Genomic DNA, 13,442 nt, shown 5'->3' with positions numbered 1-13,442 from the left:
AGGATTGGACTGATACCTACTGATTATCTGTACTGCGTAGCATATGTCAGGTCTAGTACTTAACATTACATACATCAGGCTCCCTACTACAGAAGCATAGGGAATGCGTCTAATATCCTCAATCCCTTGAGGTATCTTAGGACATTGATTCTTTAACAAATGAATTCCATATCTGTAAGGTAACAGACCTCTTTTGGAATTTTGCATCTTATACCTAGACAAAATTTTGTCTATATAAGTTGCTTGAGACATGGCTAGTGTTCTGTTCTTGCGGCTCCGAATAATCTGAATCTCGAGAACATACTACACATTTCCTAAATCTTTCATTTGGAACTGCGTTGCTAGCCATTTCTTGATGTTGGTTGGGCAACCTACTTTATTCCCAATGAGTGGACTATCGTCAATATATAAAACTAAGAACGCAATAGAAGAATTGACGATCTTCTTGTAAACACAAGGCTTGTCAACATTCTGTTCAAAGCCATAAGATTTGATCGCAGTATCAAATCTTATATTCCAAGATCTAGAAGCTTGTTTCAACCCATAAATGGATTTTTGAAGCTTACAAACCTTTTGTTCTTGAACCTGTGCAATAAACCCCTCTGGTTGAGCCATATAGATACTCTCTTCAAGTTCTTGTGTTAAAAGGCTGTCTTGACATCCATCTGCCAAATTTCATAGTCATAAAAGGTGGTAATGGATAAGACTATTCTAATCGACTTAAGCATGGCAAGAGAGAGAATGTTTCTCATAATCCACTCCCTTTATCTGGGTATAACCCTTTACCACAAGTCGAGCCTTAAAAGTCTGTACTTTACCGACTTGGTCTCGTTTTCTCTTGTAGATCCACTTACAACCAATTGATTTTACATCATTTGGTTGATCTACAAGTTCCCAGACAGAATTGAAGTATATAGATTCCATTTCGAGGTCCATGGCTTTGACCCACTGATCACGGTCCACATCTTTCATCGCCGGTTTATAGGCCGATGGATCCTCTATGCCATCATTAGGTATGACGACTTGTGTTTCTGTTAAACCCAAGTAATAGTCAGGTTGATGAACAACCCTCCCACTACGTCGAGGCATTCTCAACTCTTGAGAAGGATGTGACTAACAAGATATACTAGTTTTATCTACTACTTTAGTAGATGAACTAGCTCTATCTGTCGCGTTTTTGGAAATTTCATTCAATACTAGTCTACTGCAAGGTTGATGACTTCTTATGTGGTCTTCCTCTAAGAATGTGGCATTTGTCGATACAAATACCTTATTCTCTTGAGGATCGTAAAATAGATCATCTTTTGTTTCTTTTCGATAACCTACAAATAGGCATAGTTTTGAACGACGTTCCAATTTTTTAGGATTTTGCACCAACATGTGTGCCAGGCATCCCCAAATCCTAAAGTGACGTAAACTGCCTTTACACCCTTTCCATAGTTCATAAGGTGTTTCTAAAACACTTTTAGAGGGAACATTATTCAAAACATAGACAGCAGTCTCTAATGCATGTCCCCAAAAGGAATAAGATAACTTAGCAAAACTCATCATTGATCGAACCATGTCCAACAAGGTTCTATTTCTTCTTTCAGATACACCGTTCTGGTGAACCATATTAGGTGTAGAGAGTTGTGACTTGATTCCGTGTTCTATCATATAGTCCTGGAATCTTAAGTCCATGTACTCCCCACCTCGATCTGATCGTAGTGTCTTAATTGTTTTACCTAACTAGTTCTCAACCTCAGCCTTATATTCCTTGAACTTTTCAAAAGAATCATACTTGTGATGCATTAGATAAATATGACCATACCTAGAATAATCATCAATAAAACTGATGAAATATTCATACCCACCTCGAGCTTTGACATTTGGTCCACAGAGGTCTGAATGTACAAGCTCTAAAGGTATTGTGGCTCTGAGTCCTTTTCCAGTAAAAGATCTCTCAGTCATTTTTCCCTCAAGACAAGACTCACATGGAGGTAAAGAATTGTCTTCTAACTGATTTAGGAGTCCATTCTTAACCAATCTCTCAATCCTTTTAAGATTTATGTGGCCAAGTCTTAGGTGCCATAGGTAGGCATTAGAAGAAACTTTTTGTCTTTTATTCTGAGTTTCGGCTGTTCTAAATATCTCAGTATTTAAGACAAATTTTGCTTTAGTTGGTCTTATCTTATATAAGTTGTTTTCAAGTATAGCAGAAAAAATTTGAATACCTTTTCTGAAAATGAACGCTTCATTAATTTCAAAATATATTTTATACATTTGTTCCAATATACATGTGATAGATATTAAATTTCGCCTCACTTTAGGAGCATATAAAACATCTTTAAATATGATATATCTATCATTGAAAAACAACTTCAAGTAGTCTCCTACTGCTTCAGCCGAGACAAACTCTCCTATTCCAGCCTTGAAGGTGATCTCGCCTTCTTCAAGCTTTTTCCAGGAACTAGTTTCCTGAAAAGAGAAGCAAATATGATTAGTGGCTCCTGAATCCAATATCCAGGTTGAGGTATCATACTCCACTAAACATGTTTTCGCAACTAGTAAATCACATTTACCTTGTACTTCTTTCGAGGCAGGGGCCTGAGGACATTCCTCAATTAAGACAAATCTCAGGTCATCGATTACTAGTGTTGAACTCAGATTTGTTTTCCATGTTGAGTAGTTATCGCCGTTATGTTTTTCAGAAGCTAATAGTTGAACTAAAGAGCTAGTCATGCTGAAAGAAAAGCATATCTTTTTTAGTAAAAAACATTAATCTTTTAAAACCAATCAAGCTTAGCAAAAAAACTAATAATGTACCCTTCATTATTATATTTTGCAACGATATTTCAATGGTTTAGAATAACCTCCACCGAGGGGTGATCGACTATTCTTCCGTTGAACCAAGACTATCTTGACTAGATACTATCACCAGAATAACTCTTATTCCTATAGTAACTCAGTTATCGCTACTTTGGTTATGAATTTACTAACACTTAGTAATTCTTGTAAGTGTGACCCTCCATTTTCAGACCCCAAAGATCGGAATCATTATGCTCCTGAAGTTGGAAAGACAAGAATGAAAATTGACCTGTGAGACTCTATCAATTTCTAGAGTTTGCGGAGTTCCGAATCCTATAATACAACCCTCCGATTGGTAAGGTCGCTCCAGGGCAGACATGCAGGCGCCTTATAGGAATCTTACAGTGCAACCTAATGGATGAGACCGTAGGATGTGTTGACATACTTTCTTCTACCACTTACTATGAACAACTTCCCCTATTCACCTTAGTATTGACTCATGCAAACACTCTCCAAATGGAGTCCGCTCTTAGGGCGGCCCAAAGCCAAGCATGAATCTCACGGTGTGAACTCTTAGAGACGCTAGAGCTAAAAGTACATTACTTCTCTCCAGCTGAAGTGTTCTACACGGTTAGGGTATAAAATACTTAGCAATACATTTCGGCTAACTAAACATATCCTAAGTCTAGGTGATTCATCCGAGTATAACTTTTATACTGGATTTTTAACCTACGATGTCTAGGTGATAAACAAATTTTATTACCTTAGACTACTCACGCATGCTCATAAAGCCTGTTTAACCTAACTCAGACGCCGGCTCGATCTCCAAGTAGTAGGTGTTCAATGAAACGTCAACTTAAAACCCTTCAACCTTAGTCATCTTATCAGACTTTTTGCCAAGATCTTGTCGGATGAGTTTTCTTATAACTTCGATTTTACAATATATCGACCTATTTTCTATGAAATTTGGGATTGCTCGATGGTTAACCCTAAATGAGCATGCATCTTATCTTTGTTATAAATTATAGAAGTCTAGGTTATTTTATAACAATTATAAAATAAATTATAACAATTATAACCCTAGAGCATTCATCTATAATATGCTTCTTTCAATCAAACATGTTTTAATATAACACTTATATTAAAACTAAGCATGCATAGACTATATTTTATAACACTTATAACATATAACAAATGCATGTCACATGCTTTTCCTATGGTGGGGTTTTAAAACTATATGGCATACTATATGCACACATAATCAAACAACATTATACATCACATGCATAATAGGTAAATAACTCTAAAGTGGACCCATTTTGGCATTAAAAACAAACAAACAACTAATTTATTACAAAAAACAGCAATATCTTCCCAGAACTGGCTTCAAACACTTTGAACCATCTGGAACCGGCCAAAAAACTCCAAAAACCAAGTTGAACCGATCAAACCGGTCCAGACCGTTTGGATCGGCTGGTCAATGCCTGCTGGCGCAGTCAACGAAGGTGCGGGGCAGGTCAAGTCGGGTCGATGGAACGCGCGGACCACGAGCGTGAGTCAGGTCGGCATACGGATGAAGCAGAGTAGCGAGTGTGCAATCGAATCTGGGTGTGGCAGGCGTGCAAAACCAAATGCGTGTGTGGGCCTACTTCGAACCGGGTCGGATCGCTGCTCGGGTCAGGTTTGGGAGCTCTCTTCTCAGGTCTGTGAGCCATTTTTCTCCATTTTTGCTGCTGTCCTCTCTCCCAGAATCAAGCAATTACAACCTAATTTCAACTCTAATGACTCCAAAAAATTTACAGACCCTTTTTCACATATTAATTCTCATAAACATGTGAGGAATTACATATTTCCACTAGAAATTTAAAGAAAACAATGTAAAGATCATAATAAATCCACTTTAGTCCATATTTCATTCAACACTTGAATAGAAAGGGAAAAAACACCCACCAAAACCAATTGAGCGTAATTAAAGCATGCTCTAATACCAAATGATGGAACACGAGACATACGCAGTGGAATAAGGATCTAATTACACTCTAATTGCTTTTATCAAAAGGAAAATAGCATACACAATGAAGGAAAAAACAGTAAATAAAAGGGATGGGATACAACCTTTGTAGCTCCCGAACAATGCTTTTCCTCGCTGAATCTCAACCCGAACTCTTCCGGACCACCACTAGAGTTGACCTACTATCCTCTGGACTTAGAACTGAGTTGTGGGACTCGATGAATGAAGAACTCGAGAGAGAGAAAGAGATGGAAAAATAAATGGAATTTTGTGGTTTGGGTTTTTATTTTTCCAACAACATTTTGAAAACTAAAATTGCTAAAAAGTCAAAAGTTTTTCATCCATAATTGAAAGCCCAATTTATAGAAAAAACGTCATACAACAATTGTATGAAACAAATCCATAAAAACCCAACACCAAGAATCCACTATCTAAATGGGCTTAATGTCTCCACTATAAGCCAACACGTAGTCTACTATTTTGTTAGTGGAATTATCCAACAAAAATTTGGATTTTCCACTAACTTTAGTCACAGGGCAAAATAGTCATTTGATCAAAGTCAAACTTTGACCAAAAAGTCAACATTTTGACTTTTTATGATTTTTTCCACGTTGACTAATTTTGACCTCCCGAGCATGAATCCGCATTCATTTTCTCGAAATTCAAATCACATTTGAATATAAGGTCGGTCGAAGCTTGACTTTTCAAAGTCAAAAGTAAACTCTTTGACTTTTTACATCTTTCACCATTTCCATTATTTCCGACCTTCCGAATATGAACGTATTCATATTCTTGATATTTAAATCACATTTAAATATTAAAGCCGTATCTCTAAACTGTAAAACCGACCATTATATCACATATACTTGTCGGTTTCTCTCTCTTCACCTAATTCGAACTATTCAAATTATTCTATCATACTGTTCTAAGTTTATTCCATATGAGCTAGTAGGGGAACCTAATGGACCTATAGGTCATGGGCTCCAACGATCCGAGATTAGCTGGCTAAAACTCTTTTAGACGGAGCTAATCAACATTCGTTAACTAACGGGTCATTCCACTATAGTCCTGTAGTTGTACTTCCCTCACTATAAATATATTTGTGTCCATTTGATATAACCATGATTAGTAAGCTAATCCTTTACAGGTTGTTCGTAATCTCGACTGGGTCATAAAAATCGTTTTATCCTCAAGACTACATCTTGTTCTTTAAGTTCCACTGATCCTCTAATGAACAATTGGTTTAAGATCCAACCTATAAACCGAACCCTTCTCGGGCCAAGGAGAGGGTGGGGCCCCTTTTTCAAGACCTGGATTCAGTACTAAAGGGAACAACCTATCTACTACTCCTATAATGGGTAGGAGTGAATTCCATCTTTGCACCTTATGTTTCCCGGCTATCCACCTGATCTTACCCCTGAAATGGGAGGCTTATTGGGCCAGCAATGATGAGCTGCCCTCACCTATGCAGATCTAAGAATAATTCTGAGTGAACAGGAGTTCATAGTTAACTCAGGATTAAGATTAAGTTACCTAGGTCATCAATTAATGAAATAGACAGTTTTATACATAAAACGGCATTTAGAAACGTAAAAAGTGACTATTTCATGGTCCAGTCTTATGAAAACTCATTGCATAGGATGACCCCACTCACATATCTCTATATGAACGATTCAGGATCACATCGTTTGTACTAAACTACAAAGTGGGCCGCATCCAATAGTGTCCCCAGAACAAGGCGCCCAACCTTATTCATATACTATACACCATTTTGGCTATATATTTGAACTTGATCCACATTTATGTCACTACATAAAGTTCAAAATACATTAAATAGCCTCATGACCTTAGTTTATTGGATTCAAGATTACAATTTCAATAACAACTTTATCAAAAAACAAAACAGAATATGTTTATTAATTTACAAACTACGAGTTTTAGGACATGAAATCCAACAATCACTTAATGCAATATCCACTTGTATGTCATTACATACATGCTTAAGTTACAATGATAACCAGGGATCTTAGTTTACTGGTTTGTGGTTAATGCAACAAAATATCTCATATATCATAGACAAATAGTGAAGAAAATATCTTTATATTATTACATCACAAATGTTTGTTCATATACATGTTTACAAACTACTAGACCCAGCGAGATTTAGGGCATCAACCCCAACAATCTTCCACTTGTCCTAAAGCTAGTGGGGTGTACAAGAAAAAATACAAGTCAAATCAATAAACTAGGGCACAAAGGCCAAATACAAAACTACTCCCACTTGCCCTAGTCCAGCCGCGGACGATCCCGTAGACCCATGCTCTGAAGATGTCTCGTAAACACTGTAGTCGTGAGAGCCTTCGTAAATGGGTCAGTAACATTGTGCTTCGAAGCTATCTTCATGAAAATCACGTCTCCTCGATGCACAATCTCTCTGATAAGATGGTATTTTCGCTCAACATGTTTGCCTCACTTGTGACTCCTAGACTCTCCAACACCACTATTATCATAGTAAAGGGTGATGAGCTGAAATATGTCTGGAACAACTTCCATATCAGTCAGAAGCTTCCTGAGCCAGACGACCTCCTTCAACGATGCACACCTTCTTAGTGCTTCGCCACATTACAGCTCCTCCGTTAAGAGTGAACATTGATCCTGAAGTGGTCTTTTAAGAATCCTTATCAGTCGAAAAATCAGAGTCTGTGTATTCAGTAAGGATCAAATCCTTACATCCATACACAAACATGTAGTCCCTCATTCTCCCGAAGATACTTAAGGATGTTCTTGACGGCAATCTAGTGACCCTGTCCTAGATTAGACCGATATCTACTGACTATCCCTACAACATAGCAGATGTCAGGTCGAGTACATAACATCACATACATCAAACTGCCAACGACCTGTCTCTTATACACATCTAGATGTGTATAAGAGACAGCATCATATCTACTTACTATCCCTACAACATAGCAGATGTCAGGTCGAGTACATAACATCACATACATCAAACTGCCAACGACAGATGTATAGGGGACCCGTCTCATTTCCTCAACATCTCGAGGTGTCTTAGAACATTGCTCCTTAGACAATGTAACTCCATGAAGAAAAGGCAAAAGGCCCTCTTAGAGTTCTGCACCGAGTCTTGCTCAACATCTTGTCCATGTACGATGCCTGAGACTGTGCTAACACTTTGTTCTTTCAATCCCGAAAGATCTTAATCCCAAGAATAAACTAAGCCTCTCTCAAATCTTTCATTTTGAAATTGGGTCGTTAGCCAGTTTTTACTGAAGTCAGTAAACCTATATCATTCTCAATGAGTAGGATATCGTCTACATATAACACTAGGAATATTACTGAACTGTTGATGATTTTCTTGTAGACACAAGGCTCATCAACGTTTTGGTCAAAGCCATAAGATTTGGTTGCAGTATCAAACCTTATGTTCCAAGATCGAGATGCCTGCTTCAGCCCATAAATGGACCAATTCAGTTTGCAAACCTTTTGCTCCTGACTTTAGGCTACGAATCCTCCAGGTTGCACCATATAAATGGTCTCCTCGAGATTAACATTTAGAAAGGCAGTTTTGACATCCATTTGCCATATCTCAATGTCAAAATATGAGGCTAAGGACATGAGGATGCGGATAGACTTAAGTATGGAAACATGTGAGAAAGTATCCTCATAGCCAACTCTCTCCACCTGGGTATATCTCTTTGCCACAAGTCTAGCCTTAAAGGTTTGCACATTCCCATAAGCACCCTATTTCCTCTTGTAGATCCATTTGCAACCTATAGGTGTAACCCCATAAGATTGATCTACAAGATCCCATACTGAGTTGAAGTATATAGAATCCATCTCGAGATCCATAGCTTTTACTCAGTCATCTTTGTTAACATCCTCTATTGGCTTCTTATAAGATAACGAATCCTCAACCTCGCCATTGTCTACCATAGCCAGGATTTAAGTTAAACCCATATATCAAAGAAGTGGGCTCATAACCCTCCCACTACGTTGAGGTTCCCTCAACTCTTGAGGTGGATTTGACCTACTAGATGAACTTCCATCAACAATTCTTGTTTATGTAGCAGGTTCATCAACAACTTTTATTGAAGTTTCAGTAGTATCTTTGGAAAGTTCACTCAATACTAGTTTACTTCTCAGTTTGTGTCTCTTATATGATCCTCCTCAAGGAAGGTAGCGTTTGTCGACACAAACACCCTATTTTCTTTAGGATCATAAAAGTAACCCCCTCGTGTCCCTTTTAGGTAGCCTACAAATAGGCATGACCTCGATCGTGGTTCCAATTTCTTAGGATTAGCCTCAAGCACATGTACTAGGCAACCCTAAATGCGAAAGTGACGTAAACTAGTTTTACACCTGTTCCACATCTCCAAAGGTGTTCTAGCAACATTCTTGGAAGGAACACAGTTGAGAATATAGGCTACAGTTTCTACTTCAAAACCGTAAAATGAGTCTGGTAAGGAAGCATAACTCATCATCGACCAAACCATGTCTAACAGGGTTCTATTTCTCCTCTTCGATACACCAGACATTAAGAGCTGGGAAATGATTCCATGTTCTATCAAATAGTTATGGAATTCAAAATCCAAAAACTCTCCACCCCGATCTGATCGAAGTGTCTTACTCCGTTATCTAATGCGATTTCAACCTCAGCCTTGAACTCTTTGAACTTTTCAAAGGATTCTGACTTATGTTGCATCAAATAAACATAACCATACCTCGAGTAATCATCAGTAAAAGCGATCAAATACTTATAACCTCCCCTCGCTCGCACATTCATCGGACCACAAAGGTTTGAATGTACTAACTCTACAGGCACTTTGCGTTGATAACCTTTTCCACTAAAAGGTCTTTTAGTCATTTTGCCTTCAAGGCATGACTCGCATACAGGTAAAGAATTTTCCTCTAACTTGTTTAGAAGTCCATTTTTTTACCAATCTCTCAATCCTATTGAGATTAATGTGCCTTAATCAAAGGTGCCAAAGTTGGACATTTATTTTTGGAGAAAGTTTAAGTCATTTATTTTGACTTATGACAGATTTAAATATCTCTATGTTATGGAGGGAATTTGTTGCTAACAGTCTTAACACATACAAATTATTTTCTAGTAAAGCTAAACATATTTCAACACCATCTTTAAGAATAAACACTTTATTCATTGAAAAGTTAAGGGTGTATTTACATTCAAGCAAACACTTTACAGAAATTAAGTTCCACTTTAATTCAAAAATAACATATACATCATGTAAAATGAGAAACCTATTATGTAAAGTTAACTGGAGGCCTCTCACTGCCACAACTGAGACGACGTGCCCGATGCCTATTCGCATCGTCATCTCTCCAGCCTCAAGCTGCCGCCAGGATCTAATCCCCCTAAAAAGAATAACAAACATGATTAATGGCCCTAGAGTCTATGATCCATGGAGAATCATCATTCTCCACTAAACAAGTTTCCAGGACTAGTAAATCACATTTACCTTGTCTGCCCTTGGCCTTAGCCTTCTTCCTCTCCTTGAGCCAACGTGGGTAGTTCCGCTTCCAATGCCTATCTTGGTTGCAATGGAAACATTTTTCTTTTTCAACTGGTGTTAGTTGCCTACCTCGTTATGCGGCAGGTTGTGGGTTAGCTGGTGCCTTCCCCTTCCTATTACTACCTTTCTTCTTCTTCCACTTGTTAGTGTTGGAAGGAGAAGGTGTAGACTTAGTTCCTGAGGTCGAACCTCAGTGGAACTTCTTGGATGATGAAGCAACATTTGCCTCACCAACTGTCTTCTCCTTGGTTTTCAACAAGGATTGGAATGTCTGCAACTCGTTGAGGAGAGTTGTAAGGGTGTAATTTTACTCTGTTTAGAATAACATTGCTTACGATGTGTAGGAAGCTTTCTGGCAATGTTTGCAAAATAATGCTAACCTGGCTCTGATACCAATTGAAGGACTCTTATCAAAGAGACCCATGAGCAGAAGTGAGATCGTTCCAAACCCCATTGTAACAGAACATACACATTTACAATCAAATAGTAATAGTTATGCAAAATTCTAAATTACAGCATGCTACAGTAGGGAATACTAAGGTTCAAGTTAACTTACGCTTGAAGAACTATTCTTCTCATTCCCTCGAACTTACTGCATGATCGCTCACCAAACACAAACGTCAAGCTTCAGTAATCTCCTCGAACAAGAACAAATCTCCATTTATCCCTCGAATAGAAAGATGACACCACTAGAAGACTACCTCAGTATTCTCGGTGTGAAAATCCAGGAGTTGTGGGCTCTGTAGGATTTGGTAGAGGGTAGGAGGAATTTTCAGATTGCATACACGATCGACTAAGTGGGAGATAGTTTTAGTCTATTGTATAGACAGTGTACTCGATCTTTTAGTAGATAAGTGACTATCGTATAGAAAACTTGTTACACGATCGTGTATGTTCTCAAGAGGAACTCGAAGTCTATGGGAACTTAATGAGGTAAATGAAAATCAAAATGAAATAATTTTATATTATCTTTTTTGTGATTGTGAGCCTATTAGTTTCCAAGAAGACATTGCAAGCAAGAAATAAAAGGATGCAATGGATGAAGAAATACGAGCGATAGAGAAAAATGACACATAGGAGTTGACCAAGCTTCCAAAAGGGCACAAACCAATTGGAGTGAAGTGGGTATACAAGACAAAGAGAAAAGTCAATGGCGATGTTGAGAGGCACAAGGCGAGACTAGTGGTGAAAGGATATAGCCAACGACATGGCATCCACTATGATGAGGTATTTGCCCCTATTGTTTGCCTTGAAACTATACGTTTGATTATTGCTTTGGCAGCCCATAATCATTGAAAGATTCATCAAATGGATGTCAAATCGGCATTCTTGAACGGAATTCTTAGGATCGAGGTCAAACAAGGTGAAGATGAGATTTTTATATCCTAAGAGGGCTATGCTAAAGAAGTGCTCAAGAAGTTCAATATGAATGATGCTAATCCAGTTGGAACATCGATGGAATGTGGAGTCAAAATCACCAAGCAAGATAGAGGAGAGAAGGTAAATTCTACATATTTTAAAAGCTTGGTTGGAAGTTTGAGAGACTTGACATGTACAAGACCGGATATTCTTTATTCGGTTGGAATTATTAGTCGATTTATGGAGGAACCGACAACAACACATTGCAAAATAACAAAAAGGATACTTCGCTACATGAAAGGGACGATTGGGTATAGTCTTTCCTATGTCTCTTCTAGCAATTTTGATATTGTTGGTTATTGTGATAGTGATTGAAGTAGTGATTTAGATGATCGAAAGAGCATTACGGGGTTTGTGTTTTTTATTGGTGAAACAGCGTTCACATGAATGTAAAAAAAGCAACCCATAGTCACATTATCAACATGCGAGGCAGAGTACGTCGTAACAACTTCATGTGTATGTCATGCAATTTGGCTAAGAAACTTAGTGAAGGAGTTAAAGTTTCAAATAGAAGGTCCAATGGAGATTTTTGTTGACAACAAATCGGCCATTACCTTAACAAAAAATCCAGTATTTCATGGGAGGAGCAAGCACATTAATACCCGATTTCACTACATTCGGGATTGCATTACGAAGAAAGAAGTGGAACTCAAATATATCAAGTCACAAGACCAAGCAGCGGACATTTTCACAAAGCCCCTCAAGTTGGAGACTTTTATCAAAATGAGGAGTTTACTTGGTGTAACAAATCAAGTTTAAGGGCGGGTGTTGAAAAGTTTGTCATTATTAAACTTTATTTGTGACATTTAGTGTGACTTTTGGGTTTTGTGACTTTTAGTTTTTTGTAACCAATAGTGATTTTTGAGTTATAGGAGTTATGTGAGTTGTGTGCATTTGATGACATTTATAGCTTTAAACCATTGGCATTCCTATGGTTATGTTTGTAAGCCTATATAAAGGCATGCTTAGTTGAATGGAAAATATATCTTTCATTTTTCATATTTGTTCTCCACGTTTTTTTTCTAATATGATTTCGTTCAATTAGCTGATCTTCTCAACCATACGACAGGCTCATGTGTTGTTCGATATGTTGGTGATCCAAAAGCCTGCAAAGATAATATGAAACACGTTGGATTCCAGATTTGGTGGAGACGATGCATACTGTAAAGATCCAAAACCGTCCTCCTTTATTAGTATTCATAGGATGTGGGGATGAACTTTTATTTTATATTTAATAAATAATAAGAATCAAGTAAGACATTGAAATTTTGAAATTATTATTTGAACAGAATAGTTAAAGAAAAATTGATTCTCTAGCTAAAATGTTTGAGATAAGATTATGATTTTATGGAGAAATCAGTAAGTTTAATCGTGAGAAATCAGTAAGTTTAATCATGTAGTTTAATCGTGAGAAATCAGTAAATTTAATCATGTACTACAAACAAAAAAATAATTAAAAAAAAGCCTCAAAGCATTATTGGACTTAAGTTCGTAATTGACAATGTATCTCATTTTCTTGCTCCCCTAAATGAATATAATCATGTTTTATATATTAAAAAAAAAAGAAAAAAAAAAAGAAAAAGAAAACTCTAAGCATTATTGGGCTTGAATTTTCTCCTCACATTACAAAGTATTAACAACATTGCAACATAAAAGTCAGACTAAAGATGAAG

The sequence above is a fragment of the Benincasa hispida genome, chromosome 10 (genome assembly GCF_009727055.1).
Source record: "Benincasa hispida cultivar B227 chromosome 10, ASM972705v1, whole genome shotgun sequence".
In the NCBI taxonomy this organism is placed as follows: domain Eukaryota; kingdom Viridiplantae; phylum Streptophyta; class Magnoliopsida; order Cucurbitales; family Cucurbitaceae; genus Benincasa; species Benincasa hispida.
This window is presented reverse-complemented; position numbering follows the sequence as displayed.